At 39.1% G+C, this 22,394-nt stretch overlaps 1 protein-coding gene across 3 annotated transcripts in view; it reads left to right on the forward strand.

The window, feature by feature from the left end:
* WASF2 (WASP family member 2) overlaps window positions 1-22,394 on the forward strand; it is a 70,618-nt gene that overhangs the window by 13,274 nt on the left and 34,950 nt on the right.

The raw sequence follows: 22,394 nt of genomic DNA on the forward strand, positions 1-22,394 counted from the left end.
ATGCAGGGCTTCCCTGGTGGCTAAGTGATAAAGAATCGCCTGTGAATACAGGAGTCACAGGTTCGATCCCTGATCCGGGAAGATTCCACATGCCTCAGAGCAGCTTAGCCTGTGCACCACAAGTGCTGAACCTGTGCTCTAGAGCCGATGGTCTGCAACAAGAGAGGCCACCTCAATGTGAAGCCTGTGCACCGCCAGTAGAGAGTAGCCCCCACTCGCCGAAACCAGAGGAAAGCCCGAGCAGTAATGAAGACCCAGCACAGCCATAAATAAATAAATAAATATGTATATAAAGTGAGATACAATTCACATACCAAACAATTTACCCATTTAAAACATGCAGTTCAGGGACCCCAGTGGTCTGGTGATTGAGAATCTGCCTTGTGATGCAGGGGACCAAGGTTCAATCCCCGGTCGGGGAACTAAGATCCCACATGCCATTGGACAACTAAGCCCGCGCTACCTGTAGCGGGTGACTCAACTAGAGAGACGTCTGCATGTTGCAAGGAAACTCTATGTGCTGCAACTAAGACCCCAACCCAGCCAAAAATAAATAAATATTAAAAACAAAAATAAAATATGCAATTCAGTGTTTTTTAGTCTATTCACAAGGTTATACAGACATCACCACTGTTTAATTCCAAAATGCAGAGTGTTTTTATTACACTAGAAAGAAACCCCATACCTATTAGAAGTCACTCCCCTATGGCAAAACCAATATTGTAAAGTAAAAAAAATAAACAAAAAGAAGTCACTCCCCATTTTCCCCTCCCCACAGCCCTAGACAACCATTAATCTGCTTCTTGTGTCTGTGGATTTGCCCTTTCTGGACATTTCATATAAATTCAGTCATACAATACATGGTGTTTTGTGGTTGGCTTCTCTCACCTAGCATAATGCTTTCAAGTGTCCATCATGTGGTAGGCTTGTATCACTACTCCATTGTATGGATGTAACACTTTTATTTATTCATCAGTTAGTGGACATTTGGTTTGTTACCACTTTTTTGCTGTCATGAATAACGGTGCTATAACATATAGAGATTTTTTGGAGTGGATGTATGTTTTCATTTCTCTTGAGTACATACCTATGAATGGGTTCGCCGGGTCATATGGTAACACAGAAACTGCCAGTCTGTTTTCCACCAGCACTGTCTGATTCCAGTTTTTGCACACCCTCACCAATATTTCTCATCTGTTTTTTATAGCCATCCTAGTGAGTGTGAAATGATACCTCATAGCTTTCGTTTTGTTTTTGAAGTATAGTTGATTTATAGTGTGGTGTCAGTGTTTGGCGTACAGCATAGTGGTTCAGTTATACATGTATATGTTCTTTTTCTAATTCTTTTCCACTGTAGTTTGTTACAAGATCCTGAGTGTAGTCCCTGTGCTATACAGTAGGACCTCTTGTTTATCTGCTTTTTATGTAGTAGTTTGTATCAGCTAATCCCAAATGCCTAGTTTACCCACCTCCCACATAGCTAATGTTTTGCTTTCCATTTCCCTACTAACTAGTGTGATGTTGAGCAGCCTTCATGTATTTGTTGGCTGTTTCTGTATCTTCTTTGGAGAATGTCTGTTTAAATGTTTTACCCATTCTTAAGTTGGGTTGTTCATCCTTTTTATTATTGTATTGTATAGTTTTTTGTATGTTCTGGATACAAGCCCCTTACCAGATATGATATGTAAATATTTTCTTTTCATTTCTGTGTGTTGTCTTTTTACTTTCTTGCTGTGACCTTTGAAACACAAAAGTTTCTTAATTTTGATGAAGTACGGTTTATCTACTTTTCCTTTGGTTGGTTGTTTTTCTGGGTGTCCTATCTAAGAAACCATTGCCTAGTCCAGGATTGTGAAGATTTACACCTATATTTTCTCCTTAGAGTTTTATACTTTTAGATCTTATAGTTAAGCCTTTGATCCATTTTGAGTTAATTTTTTGTTATGGTGTTAGGTAGAGGTTCAACTTTATTCTTTTCAGATGAGTATCCAATTGTCCCAGCACCATATATTGAAAAGACAATTTGTTCCCCATTGAATTTTTTTGCATCCTTGCTAAAAATAAATTGACCATAGAGGTTTTGGGGAGTTCTCAGTTCTTATCCACTGACCTGAATGTCTGTTCTTACACCAGTGTCACAGTCTTGATTACTGAAGCTCTTTTATTATAAATTTTGAAATATAAAAGTATGAGTCCTTCAGCTTTGTTCTGTTTTTCAATATTGTTTTGACTTTTTGAGTCCCTTGCACTTCCATATGAATTTGGGCTCAGCTTGTCAATTTCTGCCAAAAAAAAAAAATTTCAGCTGGGATTTTAATAGGAATTTCATTGAATCTGTAGATTAATTTAGGATGTATTGCCGTCGGAACAATATTAAGTCTTTCACTCTTTTAATATAGGGTGTTTTTTCATTTATTTAGGCCTTTAAAATTTTTCTCTATATTTTGAAGTCTTTACAAGTTTTACACTTCTTTTATTAAATTTATTCCTAAGTATTCCTAAATTTATTTTGATGCATTTGTAAATGAAATTATTTTCTTAGTTTAATTTTTGGATTGTTTATTGCTAGTGTATAGGAATAAAATTGATTTTTTAAAAAGAAATTTATTTTGCTGCGTTGTGGGTCTTACTTGCAGCACATCATTTCTTCATTGAGTCATGGGGAATCTTTTGTTGCAGTTCATGGACTCTAATTGTGGCTCACGGGCTTAGTTGCTCTGAGGCATGGGGGATCTTAGTTCCCTGATAGGGATTGAATCCTTGTCCCTTGCATTGCAAGGTGGATTCTTTTAACCACTGGACCACTAGGGGAGTCCCTAAAATTGATTTTTGTATATTGATCTTGTATCCTGCTGCCTTGGTTCTAACAGTGTTTTGATGGATTTCTTAGCATTTTCTGTATTACACGATCATGTTATCTGCAAATAGAATTTACTTCTTTCTTTCCAGTCTCATGCCTTTTATTTCTTTTTCTTACCTGATTGCCCTGGCTGGAACCTCCAGCACAGTATTGAACAGAAGTGATAAGAATGGATATTGCAGCCTTGTTCCTAACTTTAGGGGGAAGTCTTTGGGGTTTTTTTTTTTTTTTTTTAATTAATTTATTTATTTGGCTGCACTGGGCCTTAGTTGCAGCATATGGGATTTAGTTCCCTGACCAGGGATTGAACTCAGGTCCCCTGCATTGGGGGCATGGAGTCTTAGCCACTGGACCACCAGGGAAGTCCCTTTGTCTGGTTTTGATAGCACAGTAGTACTGGCCTCATAGAATTAAGTTCAGACTTGTTTGCCCTTATTATTTTTGAAGCAGACTTCATTTGTAAATATTTCAGCATATATATAATATGTATATATATATATATATATAATGCAAGTATTTCCCCCACAGGAACATGATTATATTAGCATTGTCACACCCCAGTGTCTTTAAATATCCATTTAGTTAGTGTTTTAAAGAGGGAGTAGGTATGTGATATGATTTCCATTTTTTATAGATTAATCCAGGGACTTCCTTGGTGGTCCAGTGGCTAGACCACCCCAGCTCCCAATGCAGGGAGCCAGGTTCAGTCCCTGACCAGGGAACTAGATCCCACTTGCTGCTCCTGAGAGTTTGCATGCAGCGACTAAAGATTCCGTGTGCCACAATGAAGACTGAAGATCCTGTATGCCACAACGAAGACCCAACGCAGCCAACTAAATAAATAATTTTTTTTTAAAGAAAAGATTAATCCAATTGCTGCAAAAAAAAAAAATTTATTTGAGGGGCAGGGATTGATTTAAGGTGAATAGCAGAAGTCCGGAGAAGGCAATGGCACCCCACTCCAGTACTCTTGCCTGGAAAATCCCATGGACAGAGGAGCCTGGTAGGCTGCAGTCCATGGGGTCGCGAAGAGTCGGACACGACTAAGTGACTTCCCTTTCACTTTTCACTTTCATGCATTGGAGAAGGAAATGGCAACCCACTCGAGTGTTCTGGCCTGGAGAATCCCAGGGACGGGGTCGCCTGGTGGGCTGCTGTCTATGGGGTCACACAGAGTCGGACACAACTGAAGTGACTTAGCATAGCATAGCATAGCATAGCAGAAGTCCAGGTGTGGTAGAGATGTCAGCTAGGTTGGTGGAAGAAGAAATGAGAGAAGTAGATGTATTTAGTAAGTATTTTGGAGGTAGAGCCGATAGGCTTGATGATGAATTAGATATGTGGGTCAAGGAAGAAAACAAGGATTGAGCATGCCTTCCTTCTAGAAACTCTTCTCTAAACTTTTTAACAGGGCATTGTTCTGATTCTCTGGCTTTCCTTGATCTTTCTTCTTTGTCGGTCTCCAGGTGGTCCTGTGTCCTTACCTTCTTTATGCTTTTGTGTTAGGAGGTCATCTCTTCTCTCATGTCTTTGACTATCACCTCCTCTGTTTGGAAACTTCCAGATCTGTATTTCCACCTTTGAACCCCAGTCCCAGAATTCCTATTGAATTCTTCCACTTGGTCATCTCTTCTGCACCTTCAGCTTTTCATGGATTGTTTGCTTTTGGGAACCAGTGGTCATATTGGTACAACTTGTTTCCTTCTTGCTAGGGAGACATGGTAAAAGTTTTTCAGGATGGATTTTATACTTTTTATACAGGTTTTAACGATGGAACCTCTGCTTTTCTGACAATGTTGCTTAGCACACCTGGGCAGCATTTTCCTTCAGCACCTTGACTTCCTCCTAAGTTAAAACAGGAAGGCTGAGCTGTTCTTCTGCCCATCCCACCCCCCAAACCCCCTTATTTACTTATTCACTCAGTCAGTCGTTTATTCAGTACATTTCAGAGCTAGTATAGGTCTGCCAACATACCAAACATTGGCTCTACTGTTTCCCCAGTTCAGTGAGATGTAAGGCCTTAGTTGCTGGTTGACTTTCCTGACCTTCCCCTTTTCATGCCAAGATATTCTCAGGTCCCTCCCTCTTTTCCCTACTATACCAGTTCAGGTTCCTTGTTAGCTTTGCCTTGACTGTTGCTTCTACTTTCTGTATTGCGCCTGTCCCCACTCCCACCGCCCCCCAGGTCCATTCTGTTCTTCTCTACTCAAGTGAGATGTATGTGTGTGTGCTCAGTCAGTCAGTCTTGTCCCACTCTTTGTGACCTCATGAACTGTAGCCTGCCAGGCTTCTCTGTCCATGGAATTTTCCAGGCAATAATACCAAGTGAGATGCCTAGCATCTTCCTAAATATTCTTTAATCTGTATCTCTTCTTGTGTGACTCCTATCTCTTAGCGACTAAAGTACAAACTCAACCTGATATTTAAGATTCTATCATCTGGCCATACTTGTCTTTCCAGCCGTGTTCCCTACTGCTTTTGCAATAATGTACTCATCTTCATTCCTCAGAAATGTCTCATTATTTTCTGCTTATGTACCTCTGCTCACACTGTCCACCTTAGACATAATACTCCTTGTCTTTACATGTCGAAATCCTGCCTATTTTAACACCTAGTTATATGACACTCTTCTATCATGCCTTTTTGTGATTTACTTAACCAGGTAAACCATAACTTCATCACTTTTACTTTATTTTATATTTATGTTCTTTTCTTGTCTCTCCTGTATTATGAAACTCTTTAAACAGAAACTCTTATATCTGCATACATCTTCTACAGTGCTATGGCCTTTGCATTTAGTAATTACTTAATAAATATTTGTTGAGTGAAGTAATATTGCAAGTAACATTCCTGGAAGCAAAAAACTAGATTGAATGACTTCTTGAGGTACCTGCCAACCCCATCTTTTATTTTCATAGATATTTGTAGATTCACAAGCTGGAAGTGTCCTTATAGTAAAATTTTTTCTCATAAAAAAAGTATGTTTAGAAAATTTCAAACATTACAGATGTAGAGAAGATGATGTAATGAACCTCTACATGTCCGTCACTGGACTTCCACAATCATCAGTCTCATGGTCAGTCTTGTTTCATCTGTACTGCTACTGTCGCATCCTCACAAGATTTTTTTGAAAGAAATTCCATGCACCATATCATTTAAATTGTAAGTAATTTCATTATGTGGCTTTAAAAGGTAATTATTCTTGAAAAAAAAATAATCACAGTACACAGTAACATCATTGGACATCCAGTTAGTGTTCATATTTCCACAGTTGCTTTCTCTTTTCCCTCTCTCCCTTCACCAGTGCTCCTCCCTTCTCTCTAAACAGTTGGTTTATTCAAATCAGGTTCCAAAAAAATGTCCATACATTGATTTGGTTTATATGGCTCTTAAGTCTCTTTTAATCTTTGGGTTCTCTTGCCTCTTTTTTCCCTTATATTTTTGTTGTTGTTGATGAAACCAAGTTTTCTTATTCTAGATTTTGCTTATTGAATTTCTGTGATTTATTTGTTTCTCTGCCGCTTGTATTCCTTGTAAACTGGTTGTTAGATCTAGAGCACCGTTATCTAATAGAAATATTCAAGTCTGAAGTGAAATTTAAATTTTCTAGTAGGTGCATTTAAGAGGTAAGAAGAAACAGGTGAAATTCATTTTATTGTAAGTTACTATCGTTTCACCATGTAATAAATATAAAAATTATTGAGATATTTTACATACTAAACCTTTGTGGTTTGGAGTGTATTTTACACTCACAGCACGTGCAGTTCATGTGAGCCAGCCACATTTCACGTGCTCAGTAGCTTCATGTGTGTAGTGGCTGTTTACTGGTCAGCACAACGCTGATGGCCTGAACTAAATCAGCTCCCTGCTTTGACGATATAATGCTTCCTAAGTGTGGTTGTGTTCTGTCAGAAGGCCTGTAATGTCCAGATGTCTCTTTTTGTGTTGTAAGTGGTCATGGATGATTACCTAGATGTTTGCAAAATGGTGATATTCATTCCTGTTCTATCATTCTTTTTTTTTCCCCTATTATTCTTTCTTCATTTATGAGCTGGAATACTTAAAAAAAGAAAAACTTCCCTAATCAACTCTTTGGTTTCTCTGAAGTTTTTGATTTGTGCAGGAAAGGCAGGATAAATACTCTATTCTTTACCTTTATTCCCTTATTTGCAAGTTTGAAAATAAGTTGGTTCCCTGATACACTCCAAAGGGAATGAATGAGTTGTTTGGGTTTTTAAAAAAAGTATCATCATGAGTTTTAGCATACTTGATATGTTTTAGTCTATTGTAGTTATTTTTACTGATGTTCAGTTTGTTCCGTCTTGAACTAGTGGGAGCCTCCTCAGGTTGGCTCCTGATTCCTTTTGACATAACTGAAGTAGTCTTTGATACTGTTCCTTGCTTTCTAGTTATAAGATGTTCCAGACTCGTCTTGAACAATTCCTGCCCTTTAGTCAAAGAGCTCTGGATGCTTTCAGTGAGATATGGTATTTAAAGACCACATTTATTGCTTAGAAAACTGAGGGCTCTAGAAGTAGAGTGATTTAACCAAGGTCACACAGATTAGCAGCATAAGCTGACCTGGAACCTGAGGCTTCTGGCTCTTAACTCTGCCATTGCCATTTTGTCTTCTTTCTCTACTTAGCTTCTGCGGCAGCTGTTTTAACTGCATTTGAGCTTCTACTCTAGGCTGTCAGGGGAAGATAGGTTTTGTGGGTCATTGTTGGAGGTACAATCAAACCTCATTAATTTGGGCTAATTGGGGTAAATCCTAGTGAGAGTGTTGTGTTTTGTTTTTCTTTAGGTGCAGCTGTTACTTTGAGCCATAACTGAAACTAGGCTAATAATGTTACCAGGTTATTTTGTTAGGTAGAGGTCCCTGTACCTGGTTTAATGAATAGCTGAGAATGATGTGCAATTTAACTTTAATTGTATGTAAATTAGACTCCTGAAATGCTTAAAAACAGCTCATTAAACATTTCTCCCTGCAATCTTATTTACACCATTTTCTTAGCAAGGCTTTTCTTTATTAGAGTGCAGAGGTTAACTTTAGCTCAGATCTGAGTTTATCTCAAGTTTCAAATGGGTATGGAGTCTATGTTAATAAAGTGTTGCCTCAAGTTCAGAGAATTTTATTTTATTTTTTATTTTAATTTGTTATTTTTTTTTAAGTTCAGAGAATTTTAGAAAAAATATTTGAGAAAATACAGAGGAAGAGCATCTGAAAGTCAGACATCTGGCATTTTCAGCAGAGCAGAATGCAACTCCTTGCATTTGAAAGGAAGCTGAAAGTACTTTTGAAAGTCAAAGAGCTTTCCAAAAGCTTGTTCACCTACCTAAAAAGTCTATCATCCTAGGGCCTCACTCTGAGGTAGCTGTGTTTGTATTGAGGGGCAGAGGATCTAGGTGTGCGAAGGCTGTCGGTGTTGCCTGTTGGCTCTGTGGCCCAGAGTAAGTGTGTTGACCTCTCTGAGCCTTAATTTATTCATCTATAACAAGGTAATTAAAATTGGAAGTAGTAATACATGTTCTTTTTACCTCACAGACTTCTTGTGAAATTCAAATCAGCTAATTAATCAAATGACATAGTAGATATTTATTGAATTAATGAGAGATGACATGAAAGTGCCTTTTAAACTAAAAGCCTTGTTTGACTATAAGCATTATTAGAATAATATAGAGTGGGTGCACTGATACATACAAATGATCAAAAGCATGACAGCAGAGGGAGGAGATTCAAGATGTCTGTCCAGAACTTTATTGCCATTTCACTACAGAGGTATATAGCACTTCACGCCTCAAGAACCTTTGACAGCATCGTGGTTTTATAGCACAGTACTCCTGCTTATGTGAAGACCCTGAGTTACTAAGGAAAAGATTGAATTATATTTTGTGTATTGTGTTTAAGAAATAATGGATATGCACAACATATTTTACAGAGGGTTTTCATTAAAATGACTTCAAGAAGTATAGTGTCTAGGGACTTCCTTGGTGGTCCAGTGATTAAGATTCCCTGCTCCCCGTGAAGAGGGTAGGAGTTCGTTCCCTGGTTGGGGAACTAAGATCACACATGCTGAACAGCATGCCTCCCCCCGCCAAAAAACACACACACACACACACAATAGAACTATAGTGTCTAAAGAGTTATTTTCATTATCCAACAATTATTGTACTTTGTATGGAGTCTGTGTGTTACCTCATGGACTGTGGCCCACTGCCCCGCTCCTCTGTCCATAGGATTCTCCAGGCAAGAATACTGGAGTGGGTTGCAATGCCCTCTTCCAGGGGATCTTCCCCACCCAGGGATCGAACTTCGGTCTCTTGCACTGCACTGCAGGCAGATTCTTTACCATCTGAGCCACCATGGAAGCCCTATATGGAGTCTGTCTCTCCCTAAAAGCAGCTAATACCTGTATTAAATGCCAAAAACTGTTCTAAATTCTGTATGTTTACTCCTTTATTTCTCCCAGTAATCCCATGAGGGAAAAATTAAGAAACCTGGCCACAATTCTGGATTAGAATCCTGGATTGAGGGAAAAAAATTCCCATAAAGAGCATTATTGGGACAATTGGTAAAATTTAGATATGGACTTTATGTTGCATAATAATACTGTATTGTTATTGTTAAATTTTCTAATGTGATAATTGGACTGTAGTATGTTCTTAGGAGTTGACTTTCTGAAGTATTTAGACATAGAGGCACCATGTCTATCTACAACCTGTTATCAAAATAGTTTAAAAATTAGTAAGAAATTGTGTGTGTGGTGAAGATAAAAAAGTAAATATGGCAAAATGTTCATAATTGGTGGACCTCGGTGACGGGCATAAAGGAGTCCTTTGTACTATTCTTGCAATTTTTCTCCAAGTTTGAAATTATTTCAAAATAAAAAAACAGCAAAATTTCTTGAGGTCACATAGCTAGAGTTTATGTAGCAGGGTTAAGATTTGAACTCTGGCTGTTTGCTTCTAGAGTCCATGTTCTTAGTTACTCTGCTGTTGCTGTTGTGGTCATGGTGCTAGATAAATGAGGGAAATATGTACTGAATTTTAAATAGTTGGGACTATGATTCGATCCTGAACATTGAGGCAGCTCTACCTCCTGGTTCTTAAAGGACAGGGTGATCATATAATTGATTGTGTAAACCGATTCACTTAAAACTTTTTTATGTAAAGTATAGTTGATTTACACGCTACGTCTCACACGCTAGTAAAGTAATGCTCAAAATTCTCCAAGCCAGGCTTCAGCAATATGTGAACCGTGAACTTCCAGATGTCCAAGCTGGTTTTAGAAAAGGCAGAGGAACCAGAGATCAAATTGCCAACATCCTCTGTATCACCGAAAAAGCAAGAGAGTTCCAGAAAAACATCTATTTCTGCTTTATTGACTATGCCAAAGCCTTTGACTGTGTGGATCACAATAGACTGTGGAAAATTCTGAAAGAGATGGGAATACCAGACCACCTGACCTGCCTCTTGAGAAACCTGTATGCAGGTCAGGAAGCAACAGTTAGAACTGGACATGGAACAAGAGACTGGTTCCAAATAGGAAAAGGAGTACGTCAAGGCTGTATATTGTCACCCTGCTAATTTAACTTCTATGCAGAGTACATCATGAGAAACCCTGGGCTGGAAGAAGCACAAGCTGGAATCAAGATTGCCGGGAGAAATATCAATAACCTCAGATATGCGGATGACACCACCCTTTAAGCCTCTTGATGAAAGTGAAAGAGGAGAGGGCAAAAGTTGGCTTAAAGCTCAACATTGAGAAAACTAAGATCATGGCATCTGGTCCCATCCCTTCATGGGAAATAGATGGGGAAACAGTGGAAACAGTGTCAGACTTTATTTTTGGGGGCTCCAAAATAACTGCAGATGGTGACTGCAGCCATGAAATGAAAAGACTCTTACTCCTTGGAAGGAAAGTTATGACCAACCTAGATATCATATTGAAAAGCAGAGACATTACTTTGCCAACAAAGGTCCGTCTAGTCAAGGCTGTGGTTTTTCCAGTGGTCGTGTATGGATGTGAGAGTTGGACTGTGAAGAAGGCTGAGCGCCGAAGAATTGATGCTTTTGAACTGTGGTGTTGGAGAAGACTCTTGAGAGTCCCTTGGACTGCAAGGAGATCCAACCAGTCCATTCTGAAGGAGATCAGCCCTGGGATTTCTTTGGAGGGAATGATGCTGAAGCTGAAACTCCAGTACTTTGGCCACCTCATGCGAAGAGTTGACTCATTGGAAAAGACTCTGATGCTGGGAGGGATTGGGGGCAGGAGGAAAAGGGGACGACAGAGGATGAGATGGCTGGATGGCATCACCAACTCGATGGATGTGAGTTTGAGTGAACCCTGGGAGTTGGTGATGGACAGGGAGGCCTGTCGTGCTGCGATTCATGGGGTCGCAAAGAGTCGGACTCGACTTAGCGACTGAACTGAACTGACTGATAGTTGATTTACAATGTTATGTTAGTTTCAGGTGTACAACATGGTGATTTGGTATTTTTTAAACTAGTTCACTTTTAAGAGTAAGAGGGGGCGCTATTAATAATTTCTCTGGGACAATTGATGGAAATCAAGTTGATGGACACCCTAAAACAGGATACCTGTTGGCAGAGTTTAGTTTTAACAAATGTGACAAGACATGATAATTGCTTCACTTTAATTAAATTTTGTTTACCATGGATTCTTGTTTACAGAGTACCATACTTTTCTCCTGCCAACAAACCTCAGGCCTTCACCTGATGCGTTCTCATTTTTTCTCCTCTCGATTTTGCTAATTCTCTGCTTCCTTCCACACCACTTGGAAAATAATCTTTGTCAAATTCCATTTTCACCAAGCCTGAAAAATACCAACAAAAATTTTTGTAACACTTGTCTAGTTTTTAAAACTACGGACATTTAAAACCATAAATCCTCAAACATCTTTTTTTTTGGGGGGGGGGCCTTGTGCTGAGCAGCTTGTGAGATCTTTGTTCCCCAACCAAGGTTGGAACCTGGGCCTTGGGCAGAGAGAGCGTGGGGTGCTAACCACTGGACAGCCAGGGAATTTCTCTAAACATCTCTGTTAATGTGATTTCTATAGGGAGAAGAGCTGGTAAAATACATTGGTATTATGAGATAGGTAGAGAAGTATTACCACTGTCAACTTCTCATAGATATTTGGGAAATCTTATTGTATAATACTGGAGGCTGTGATAATGCTTGTTAAAAAAGGATTATACCAGTTTAGAATCAGAGGTGTCTGTACTGTCTCACTGATTTGTTGCCCAGGTAGTGTCCTGGACTATGTCCAATTAAAAAGGTTGACCTTCACTAATAGAAGACTAGTATTATTCCATGAGTCGCTAAACAAGCTTTCAAAATTATTCTAATATAATCTGCTCTGGATTTTTAAAGCTCAAACCATCTCTTTGCTTCTCCTTTCTCATACAAAATGCATTTAACCAAGTGCACATCCGCTGGGGCGGGAGAGGGTGGGACAGGGTAGGGACCCTGAAATTTAAATCAGATAGTTTTCCTTCCAGTTAGTTACTGTGTTCTAAGGTTTGAGGAAGAAGTGAATAAAACAAATGACTACCATGCTTTTTTTTAAACCAGTAAACTGACTTTTCTTAAGTCATGAAGTGTGATTTTATAGTAACAATAGTCTTAATAATAACTGCATTTTTATTTTTTAAAGTAATGTGTATTTTTTCATTCAAAGCTGTATTTTATAGCTCAAATCAGTTCCTGCTGGGTTTTTTTCCCTTTAAATTCAATGAATTCCCGTATTTAAATGGATTTTTTTTTTTTAAGATCTAAGTTAATGAGTGAGAGTAACCTTTGAAACCAGTTTTTACTTGATTGAAAAAAAGGTTTTTATTTTAAAGACAACTACAAATATTACTTGGGTCAACCATATATTAATCAAAATCAACTCTTAAAATAAGAAAATACCTGTTGACTTGAACTATCAATTTTGTATTTTTTATTTGATGTGGGAAATCAGGAAATACTTTTTAGAATACATTATGTACAAAAGACTGGTAGACATGATCCCTGTCCAAAAGAAGTCTATGCTTTAGGAATGCAGAGACACATGAACACTTTGCAGTATTGTGAAATCTCAAATCTTTGTTTTGGATCCTTATCTCTGCCCTTATTCTGTCCAGTCTTCTAGATATTTTTTCTTTATAGTAATCATTTTTGCTAATCAAGTTAAAAAGAATACTATGTCATTTTATTTTAAAATTTAGATAAAATGGACAAACTTCAAAAGAAAGCTTATCAAGATGACTTAAGAAAAAATTGAAAACCTTTAACTATTTAATGAATTGAATTTATAATGAAAACAACTTCTCCTGCAGAAAATACCAGGCCCAAATAATTTCCAGATGAATTTAAAGATACAACCTGAGGTTTTAGATTCAGTTATAAATCTCTTTTTCGATGTTCTTGTCCCCCATTAAAAAGGTGACTGTACCGTTTACATGTTCACTTCCTGGCCTACCTGACACAGAGCTCCATTAAGGAGTCTGAATTGTCAAAGTTAATTCTTACTAGTTCCCAGTGCTTTTGTCCTACCTTGCCTTTTTTCTGATTTTTTTTTTTCCTTCATAATGAGCAAGAATAAGAAAGAACCTTTTTATTGTTGAAAGATTTTTTCTTTTCTTCTTTTTAAGAACTATATTCCTTTTGGCCGCACTGTGCAACTTTCGGGATTTTAGTTCCCTGACCAGGGAGATTGAATCTGGGCTCTAGACAGTGAAAGTGCACAGTCCTAACCACTGGACCACCAGGATATTCCTTAGAGAATTTTTCTTAGCAGATTCTGTTTATCTTTCTGTCTGCTTACCCAGTGTTTTATGAAGAATTGATGGTGGTTGACAGAGTGCTACTCAGCCCCTGAGGATTTAAGAGATAGTACTTTCCCTTAGAAAGCTCCTAGTTGATCCCTGTTGCAACTGTAATATGGGATGGGTACTCTAACAGAAGAATTATAGAGTGCTATTGAAGCAGTGGAGAGCTTGATTAATTATTTCTGGGGAACAGGGTGAGGATGGCTTCACGGAAGCAATTACATTTGAACTGGGCAGGGAAGGATTAATAAAATTTCAAGAAGTAGGGGGAGGAAAAAAAAAAAAAACTTAAAAAAGGTAGGTATTCCAGGAAGCAGGAAATGTCTTTTATGAAATCACAGGCAGGAGAAGTGTAGAGCATTGTAAAGGTGTGACCAGAAAGGAAGCTGAAGAAGTATGTTGATATCAGATAGTCAGAGGCCTTAAATATTGCAATATTTGCCCCCCTGATTTTTCTGTCTCATTATAGTCCTTCTTGGAGAAGGCAATGGCACCCCACTCCAGCACTCTTGCCTGGAAAATCCCATGGACTGAGGAGACTGGTGGGCTGCAGTCCATGGGGTCGCTAAGAGTCGGACAAGACTCAGCGACTTCACTTTCACTTTCATGCATTGGAGAAGGAAATGGCAACCCACTCCAGTGTTCTTGCCTGGAGAATCCCAGGGACGGGGGAGCCTGGTGGGCTGCCGTCTATGGGGTCGCACAGAGTCGGACACGACTGAAGCGACTTAGCAGCAGCAGCATAGTTCTTCTAAATCCTCTAACTCACCATCAGTTGTCAGATGAAAAATCTTAGATTTGCCTGTGTGTCAGATGTCAGTATGGCTGAGGTTTGGTCATACAGTTTTAGCTTAGTGCTAAGAAAGACCAATTTTCATCTTGTTAGTTATTGGGAGGCAGCTTTCTGAAGGACTTCCAGCCATTCAAGGCTTTCAGAGAAGGTTTCTGAAAATAAAAAGTAGCTCCTTTCTGCAAAAAGCATTGAGGATGCTCAGCCTTATGAGCAATCAGGAAAATGCATGTTAGAACTACAGTGATGTACTGTTTTGTGTTTATCAGATTGGCAAAAATTAAAGTTTGGCAAAAAATGTCAGCAAAGACATGAAGCAACCGGAACCCAGCAAATAGTGGTGTAAATGGGTACAACTGTTTTGCAAAACAATTTGGTATTATCTCATGATTGAAGATGTGCTTACCTGTACGCAGCAGTTTCTCTCCTGGGTATCTACCCTGAAGAACTGTTGCACGTGTGCAGTGGGAGATGTGTACAAAAATGTCCGTAGCAACACTGTTGGCATTAGCAAAATAAACAAAAAATCCAAACTGGGAAAAAATCCCAGTATCCATCAACTTCAGATTGTATAAATAAATCTCAGTGTGGCCATACAGTAGAGCACCGTGTAGCCATGGAAATGATTAAATTGCAACTATAGCAACATGAATGAATCTCAACAAATTGTAGAGTGAAAAGTTGCAGACGAATATATATTATGATAAGATTCATGTGAAGAAACGTGAAACTAAAAATGTTTAGAGATACAGATGTGGTAAAGTTATCACTGTTTGGGATAGTGTTACCTCATGGTGAAAAGAGAAGAAGGTGGGTTTGGGGAGAGACATGCAGGGGACTTTAAAACTAATGGTAATATTCTTCTTAAACTAGGCGGTAGGTACACTCTACACTGATACTTGCTATCTCACTATACATATATTAAAAAACTTATACTATAAATTTTAAAGCATTAAGAAAAGGTTGATGATAGGTGATAGTCTAGTGTTCCCCCTAGAACACACAAATGCATTTTTCAGAATGTAAAAACTGAGAGAGATTAGGTAATTTAATTGTTCAAAAGAGAAAGCTTATCAGTGACAACTTGGTCTCAAACTCAATATAGAGCAATTTCTGTCATCTTACGTTGCAACTTTCCCATTATGTAGATTCTATCGATCAATTAGAAGTGCTTCCACTTGGATTACTGCCTCAGTCTTTCTCCCCTTCATGTAATACATTCTCTCTGCTGCCAGAGAGAGCTTTCTAAATGCAAATCCGATCATGTCACTCCCTGGCTTCAATCTTAAGTAGTTCGAAGTAGCCATCAACACACTCCCAAGTGCTATAGTACGCACACAAGGCTCTCTGCACCTGGGCCTCTGTCCGTCTGATTAGCCTCATCACTCGTGACCTCCTGCACTTCAGCCACACCAAGCTGTTTGCTGTTCCTGGAACACTGTTCGCCTCTGCACACATTGCTTCCTTCCCCTGAAACTTCTCTTAACTAACCCTTTTCATCTTTTAAGACACTCTTTTTTTTTTTTTTTTTAAAGACACTCTTTCTTATGACCCCTTCACCCACAGTGTGAGCTGGATGCCTCCATAACCCTTGAATTTTAACATTTGTGGTCACATTCATCACTTTATATTATTGTCCCCCTTTTTAATTTGTCTCCTTCAGGAGCGGTCAAGCTTCATGAGGACAGGGCAGTGTTGAATTATTTCCCCACTGTGTGCACACTGTCTGGTATATAAGGTCTGTTGAATGAGTGAAGGAAGGAGGAACAAACAAATGAGTAATTGGATGTCCTTTATACTGATGCCCCACATGCAGTTAGTTGTCACTTGTTTGCCACATTCTGATAATCTCTGTCAGTATTTGTGAAGGTAGGAAGGAAAAGAAAGACGGGGGGCAGGCTGCTGGGTGAGTAGATGATGGGGAAGAAGTATCGAGGGAAGGGAAGCCAGAAGCTGACTTGGGAGGGAAAGGAAAGATTCAGAGGCTTATTAACGTTTTAGGCTAAGTGCCCGGGGATTCTAATAACAGCCTGGATTTCTTTCAAGCTGTGGACATGTGCTGATTTTCATGACTTACCCTCTTCTGACCTTCCCTAGCCTTTTTGGAAATTTATCTTCTTTGGCTGATGACTCTTATCATTCATTTCTCTCTACTTTAGGAAGTAAGAACTTTGAAGTGAGTGAATAAAAAGGAGGTGGCAGATTGATCATATTGGTCAGGGTAGCCTTTTGTTTTTTAGTTAATTTTTGCCCTGGGTTTTAATTTTTAATGTCTCACTCTGTACCAGATTAGACCCTTGATATTTTCTAGGGCTTGGAAAGTGTATGGAGATTCTGTCTTGTGATCTGGTGTGCTACCAGGACTCTTAATCTAAAATAGAGGTTAAACTTGGACCGTTCAGATTGGGTTCTCTTCCCTCAGGAAGCAGTGCTGTAAGACTGGAGGTCCAGAGACACTCTCCCCACCTCACCTTTTTGAGGGCTAAAGCATAGTAGCCACTTACTGTAGCTTTATTCATTTGATAAATTTTTATTGAACATTCTGTGTCTCGCATGGTGGTAGGCATTAGAATTAGAGATGACTGATCACTAACCTCAATTTAGTCTAGTGGGAGAGCAGGTAAGAAAATCAGTCATTTTTAAGCAGTGGGATAGGATGGGCATGCACAGAGTATTATGGAATTTTGAAGAGGGTGTGAGGGAGGGGCATCAAGCTCCTTTGGGGTCAAGGCATGTCAAAAGGTGTTTCACTTTAGCTCAGTGGGTGTGTTTGTTTGTTTGTTTGTTTTTAATTTAATTTATTTATTTGGCTACCCTGGGTCTTAGTTGTGACATGCAGGGTCTAGTTCTCTGATCGGGGATTGAACCCTGGCCCCCTGCAGGGATTGCAGGGTCTTAGCCACTGGACCACCAGCGAAATACCTGAGCTCAGTTTTGGAAAACCCTAGATGTTGGGGAGAAGACCCTAGAAGCAGGAGGAGAAGGGGCCGACAGAGGGTGAGATGGTTGGATGGCATCACTGGCTCAATGGACATGGGTTTGGGTGAACTCCGGGAGTTGGTGATGGACAGGGAGGCCTGGCGTGCTTGCTGCAATCCACTGGGTCGCAGAGTCGGACACAACTGAGCGACTGAACTGAACCAAGAAGCTGGGGGTTGTGGTAGGTGGTTAGACTTGAACAAAAGTATGGAAGCAAGAGAGAACGTGATGAGATGGGAAACCATGAGAAGGTCTGTGGAACTTCAGGGAAGAGTATGTAAATGTGAAGATATGACAGAAGATGAGACTGGAGCCAAAGAAAGGGGCCATACTGTGAATGACCTTTTCTACCTTCCTAAATTAATCAGTAGACATGTTTTCATTCATGTAATGTTAGATGTTTAGTGTTTCTCTTGGTATTGTCTCTTGAGCAGCTGAGTTTTACCTAATGTTTTATTTCTTTGGTTTGTTCGTTTTATGATACCCCTTGGAGGTATCATATGAATTTGGAGCCCCCTTTCCTTTTATGCTTTAGGTTCACTCCACATTGAGAACCATCTAGTCAAACCCCATACTCAGGCATTGTGGAGAGGATGATGCATTGCTTTTAAGGCAGCTTGGAAGGAGGAGGATTTAAATGACCTTCAAAGACTAATGTCAGACCCCCATGTCAATGTCACTACAATTCATGCATGCATGGAGAGTGGGAAAGGGAACTTAATTACGGAGGAGGGGAATCGTAACCCTGCTTGAATGGGTAGTTGAAAGTCCTGGACCCACCCCTTAGCCTCAAAAAAGGGCTTTCTTACATTGCTGCCAAAGAGGTCATAGGGAGAGCCCACATAAATACTACCCTCCCTCTGGGGTGTGTGAGCCAGTCTTATTCTTTTGCTTCCACAGGTGCAGAATCGGTTCACCAAATAGTATTCTGATCTCCATTGAACAAAATTTGGCATCTTATTGTCCTTTTCCAGAAAATCAATCCCTTTAAACATGGAACATGGCAATTTTAGGTCAGCAGGCATTTAAAGACACCTTTTAACTTTCAAGGGCTGGCCTAATAAGATATATTTTGTACAAAAATACCAGTGTTACTAAGATGAGACTTGAATCATTTAAATCTTGAAAGGGGCTCAGTTTTAGCTGCCAGTACACCTTTTACTTGTGAAATTACTTCTTGTCTTTTAATGGCACTGTCCTTCTGGAGTCCTGTGATCATCATCAGATATCAGACTCCATTCCTTCTGCTAACCTTTGGTAACTGTTCAGAATTCATTACAGTGTTTGAAATGAGGCACTCACAGTGACCCCTTGTCACTATCCTTTTGGACCATAGAATAGCCTTCCAGGTTAGCCAGGATGACAGCAGAAGCCAGCCTTATGTATTATGTGGTCAGGAACCGTTCCAGTATGGCTACAGTCTGAATGGCGAAAGGAGTTAGTCATAGTTAGGCTTATGTATTGGAGAAGGCAATGGCACCCCACTCCAGTACTCCTGCCTGGAAAATCCCATGGATGGAGGAGCCTGGTAGGCTGCAGTCCATGGGGTCGCACAGAGTCGGACACGACTGAAGCGACTTAGCAGCAGCAGCAGCAGGCTTACCTATTTCATTATTTGTTTTGAGAAGTCATAACAGTGAGACACAGATGCACCTTTGGCTCATTAATACTGGAGTCTGAGCCGTGAAATTTATTTCACTGAAATCCTGGAGAGTTGCTGAAAACGCATGATGCTTCTTTGCAGTTTCTTTTGTGTGTGTGGCCGCACTGAGTGACTCGTAGGATCTTAGTTCCTTGACCAGGGATAGAACCTGTGCCCCCTGCAGTGCAAGCGCAAAATCTTAACCAGTGGACTGCCAGAGAAGTTCCTCTTTGTACTTTAAATAGAACTTTTCTACTTTGGAGGGGAAGTGCTGTACAAACATGGCTGCAGTTGTTACTGCTACAACATATATATTCATTCAGTTCTTGATATTTCTAAAGTTTGGAAAAGTTCCGTGTTAATGTAAACACAGTTATAATTTTTCTAAACACATGCTCATATCTTAAAACAACACTCATTGATAGATTTTGGTGGGGGGTAGAAAAACAAAACTCAGTCTTCGTAATTTCTCATCTGTATAGGCCTTTACTCTCCATTTTAATAGAAGTTCTTCTGTGCACAGACCGTGGCAGAGCCCATTTTCAAAGCAGTTCATAGATTTAGCTATGCAATTTACTTACTCTCGGTCACCAAGAAAGAGTAAAAATCAAAGAGCCAAATGGCTGCTAAGGGAAAGTGTTGTAACAGCAAACTTGAGGGGCTAGACCAGAAGGGGCTAGCAAGAGAAGAATGCTCGGGGGTAGTCTCAGGGAACTGTAATTGATAGGAACAGAATAGAAATGAGGTAGTGGAAAATTTAGGCTACTATACCAGAGACATGCTCCTAATTTTGGCTTGAATTTGTCTTGCTAAGTAAAGCTGTTGTGATTATTGGAATGCCACAGAATTCATCTCTTGGCTTTTTGTCCCACAAAAGCATTAGAATTTAAAACAGACCCTTTAACATGAATTACAGCAGACTAGAAATACCAGTTCAGTTAGGGCAGGTGTTATTTAATTACCCTTCTTTATGGGGATGGGGCTGTTCCCACAAAAATTGTTTGTGGGTGAAAGCACAACAAAGATCCATAAGGTACAGCTTTATATGTATATATTTAAAGTAGACATCAGTCTCTTGAATTTTTCTGATATCAAAGGTTAATTTAAAATATTAATGCTGAAAAGATTAATTTAAGATATTAAATCTACTAGGCAAGAATACATGTACATATTGTAATTACTTCCTTTTTACAATTAAAGTAATTGGATTATATTTAATGAGCTATTTACATTTAATAATTAAAAAAGACTTCTCTTTTCAGCATTCCCCATATGCAGAAAGAGATGGGGGGGTGGGACTCACTTCTGATATATAATTATCTTTACTTGGGCTAAAAAGGAAAAACAATTGTGCTTTTTAGAAAAAGGCTCAGAAGAATATTATTTTAAAACATACATACAGTCATCACCCATTATCTGAAGTTTCAGTTTCCTCCGTTTCAGTTACCAAAATTGTTAAATAATAACTAATTTCAGTAGTCCAAAATTATTAAATGAAAAATTCCAGAAATAAGCAATTCATAAATTTTAAATGGCTCACCTTTCTGAGTAGCATAACAGAATCTCACGCCATCCTATGCTGTCTTGCCCTGAACGTGAATTGTCTCTGTCCAGCGTAGCCACACTGTGTATGTTACCTGCCTGTTAGTCACTTAGCCACCATCTCGGTTATTAGATCACTTGTCAGGTGTTGCAGTGCTTGTGTTCACATAATCCTTATTTTACCTATTAATGACCCTCAAATGCAAGAGTAGGCAAAGAGAGGCCAAAAAGTGAAAAGGTGAAAGTTCTCGACTTAACAAGGAAAGAAAAAAGTATTTTGTTTATATATAGGGTTTGGTACTTTCAGGCATCCTTGGGGGGCTTGGAATGTATGACTCTTGGAGAAAGGGGACTACTGTATACACTTTAGGAATTACCCATGGGAATGTGTTTTGGTTCATTGTAAAAGAAGACGACAGATTAGGCACTTTTAAAAAGTCCTTAATGACAAGATTTGAGGATTTCAACAGTGCCCAGAGAATGAAACTTAAAGTGATTTTCAGAGACCCTGTAAATAAAAGTAACCCATCAGAAGTGACAGAACCCCAAATGCCTAGCTCTTTGAAAACAGGCGTTTGTTTGAAAAGCAGTAGCATCTGAACATGGTATCTGAGGCTGGCGCTTTAAATGAGCCAGTGTTTCTGTTATTTAAAGTGAAAGATGTGAAGCCCCTGAGCAGCTGGCTAAAACTGGGTGTAGAGAGGGAGAAAGCAGTGTGTTATTCTCATTAACACCATTGCAGTTCCAGGGTAAATATGTCAGGAAGGCTTTCTTATGTTAGCATATTATCTTTTTTTTTTTTTTTTTTTGAGGGGGAAGAAACTAGTCTGGGGTTTGATGGCACTTGTGTATGAAAATGAGAAATGTGGGCACAGTCTTGGCCAGGGTGTTTTGTGAAGTCAGCATAGTGTCGTGGATGCAGGTGGACCTGGGTTTAAAAGCTGTGTGACTGAGAAAGTTATAGAACTGCTCTTGGTGTTTTAGTTCTCTTAGCTGTAAAATCAGAATGCTCCCAGTTACTTTTCAGTAGTGTTTTGAAGATTAGATCTGTTAAAGAAAATGTGAATAAATACTTGACACATTTTGGGCAGACACTATAGGATGCAAAGAAGTTTTTAAAAATCCCACCCTTATTACAGCAGATTCCAATAGCTGCTGCTGTTACTACTGTTTCTGTTAAGTTTAAAGATATTTTGTTTTTCAGTTCCTGTATTCAAAGAATTGTACACTCCAAAAAGCTGTGCTACAATATAGAATGTAGTGACTGCCGTAAAAGGTGCAGCATACTTTTTTGGCACCTTTGGAGAGGGAGAAATGGCTTCAGACCAGAAGAGTTGAGGAGGGCTTCTTAGAAATGGTGACGTCTGCCTTGGGCTTTTAGAAAGGGTGGCGTCTGCCTTGGGCCTTTAAGATGAAGGAATTTTTTTTTTTTTTTTAAGAAATGGCACAATCCAGATAGTAGTACCTTTGAGACTGCTTTCAAAATACATAAAGTGAAAATATTGAATTCACTCTTGACTATGATTGGAAAGACTGATAGACTGATACCCTTTGTCTTAATCCTTAAAATTGGTATAACGTAAGCAGAGGCCATCCATTTCTTTCTTTTTTTGACATTGGATACATTTTTATTGAACCTTTTAGTTTACAACATGAGGTAAAAGGCAAATCAGTTCTCTTCAAGTGATATTTTACACAGCTGTAGTAAAATATTTTAAAATTCAAAGGTTTATAATGGATTGCAT

The sequence above is a fragment of the Bos taurus genome, chromosome 2 (assembly GCF_002263795.3).
Source record: "Bos taurus isolate L1 Dominette 01449 registration number 42190680 breed Hereford chromosome 2, ARS-UCD2.0, whole genome shotgun sequence".
Lineage (NCBI taxonomy): Eukaryota > Metazoa > Chordata > Mammalia > Artiodactyla > Bovidae > Bos > Bos taurus.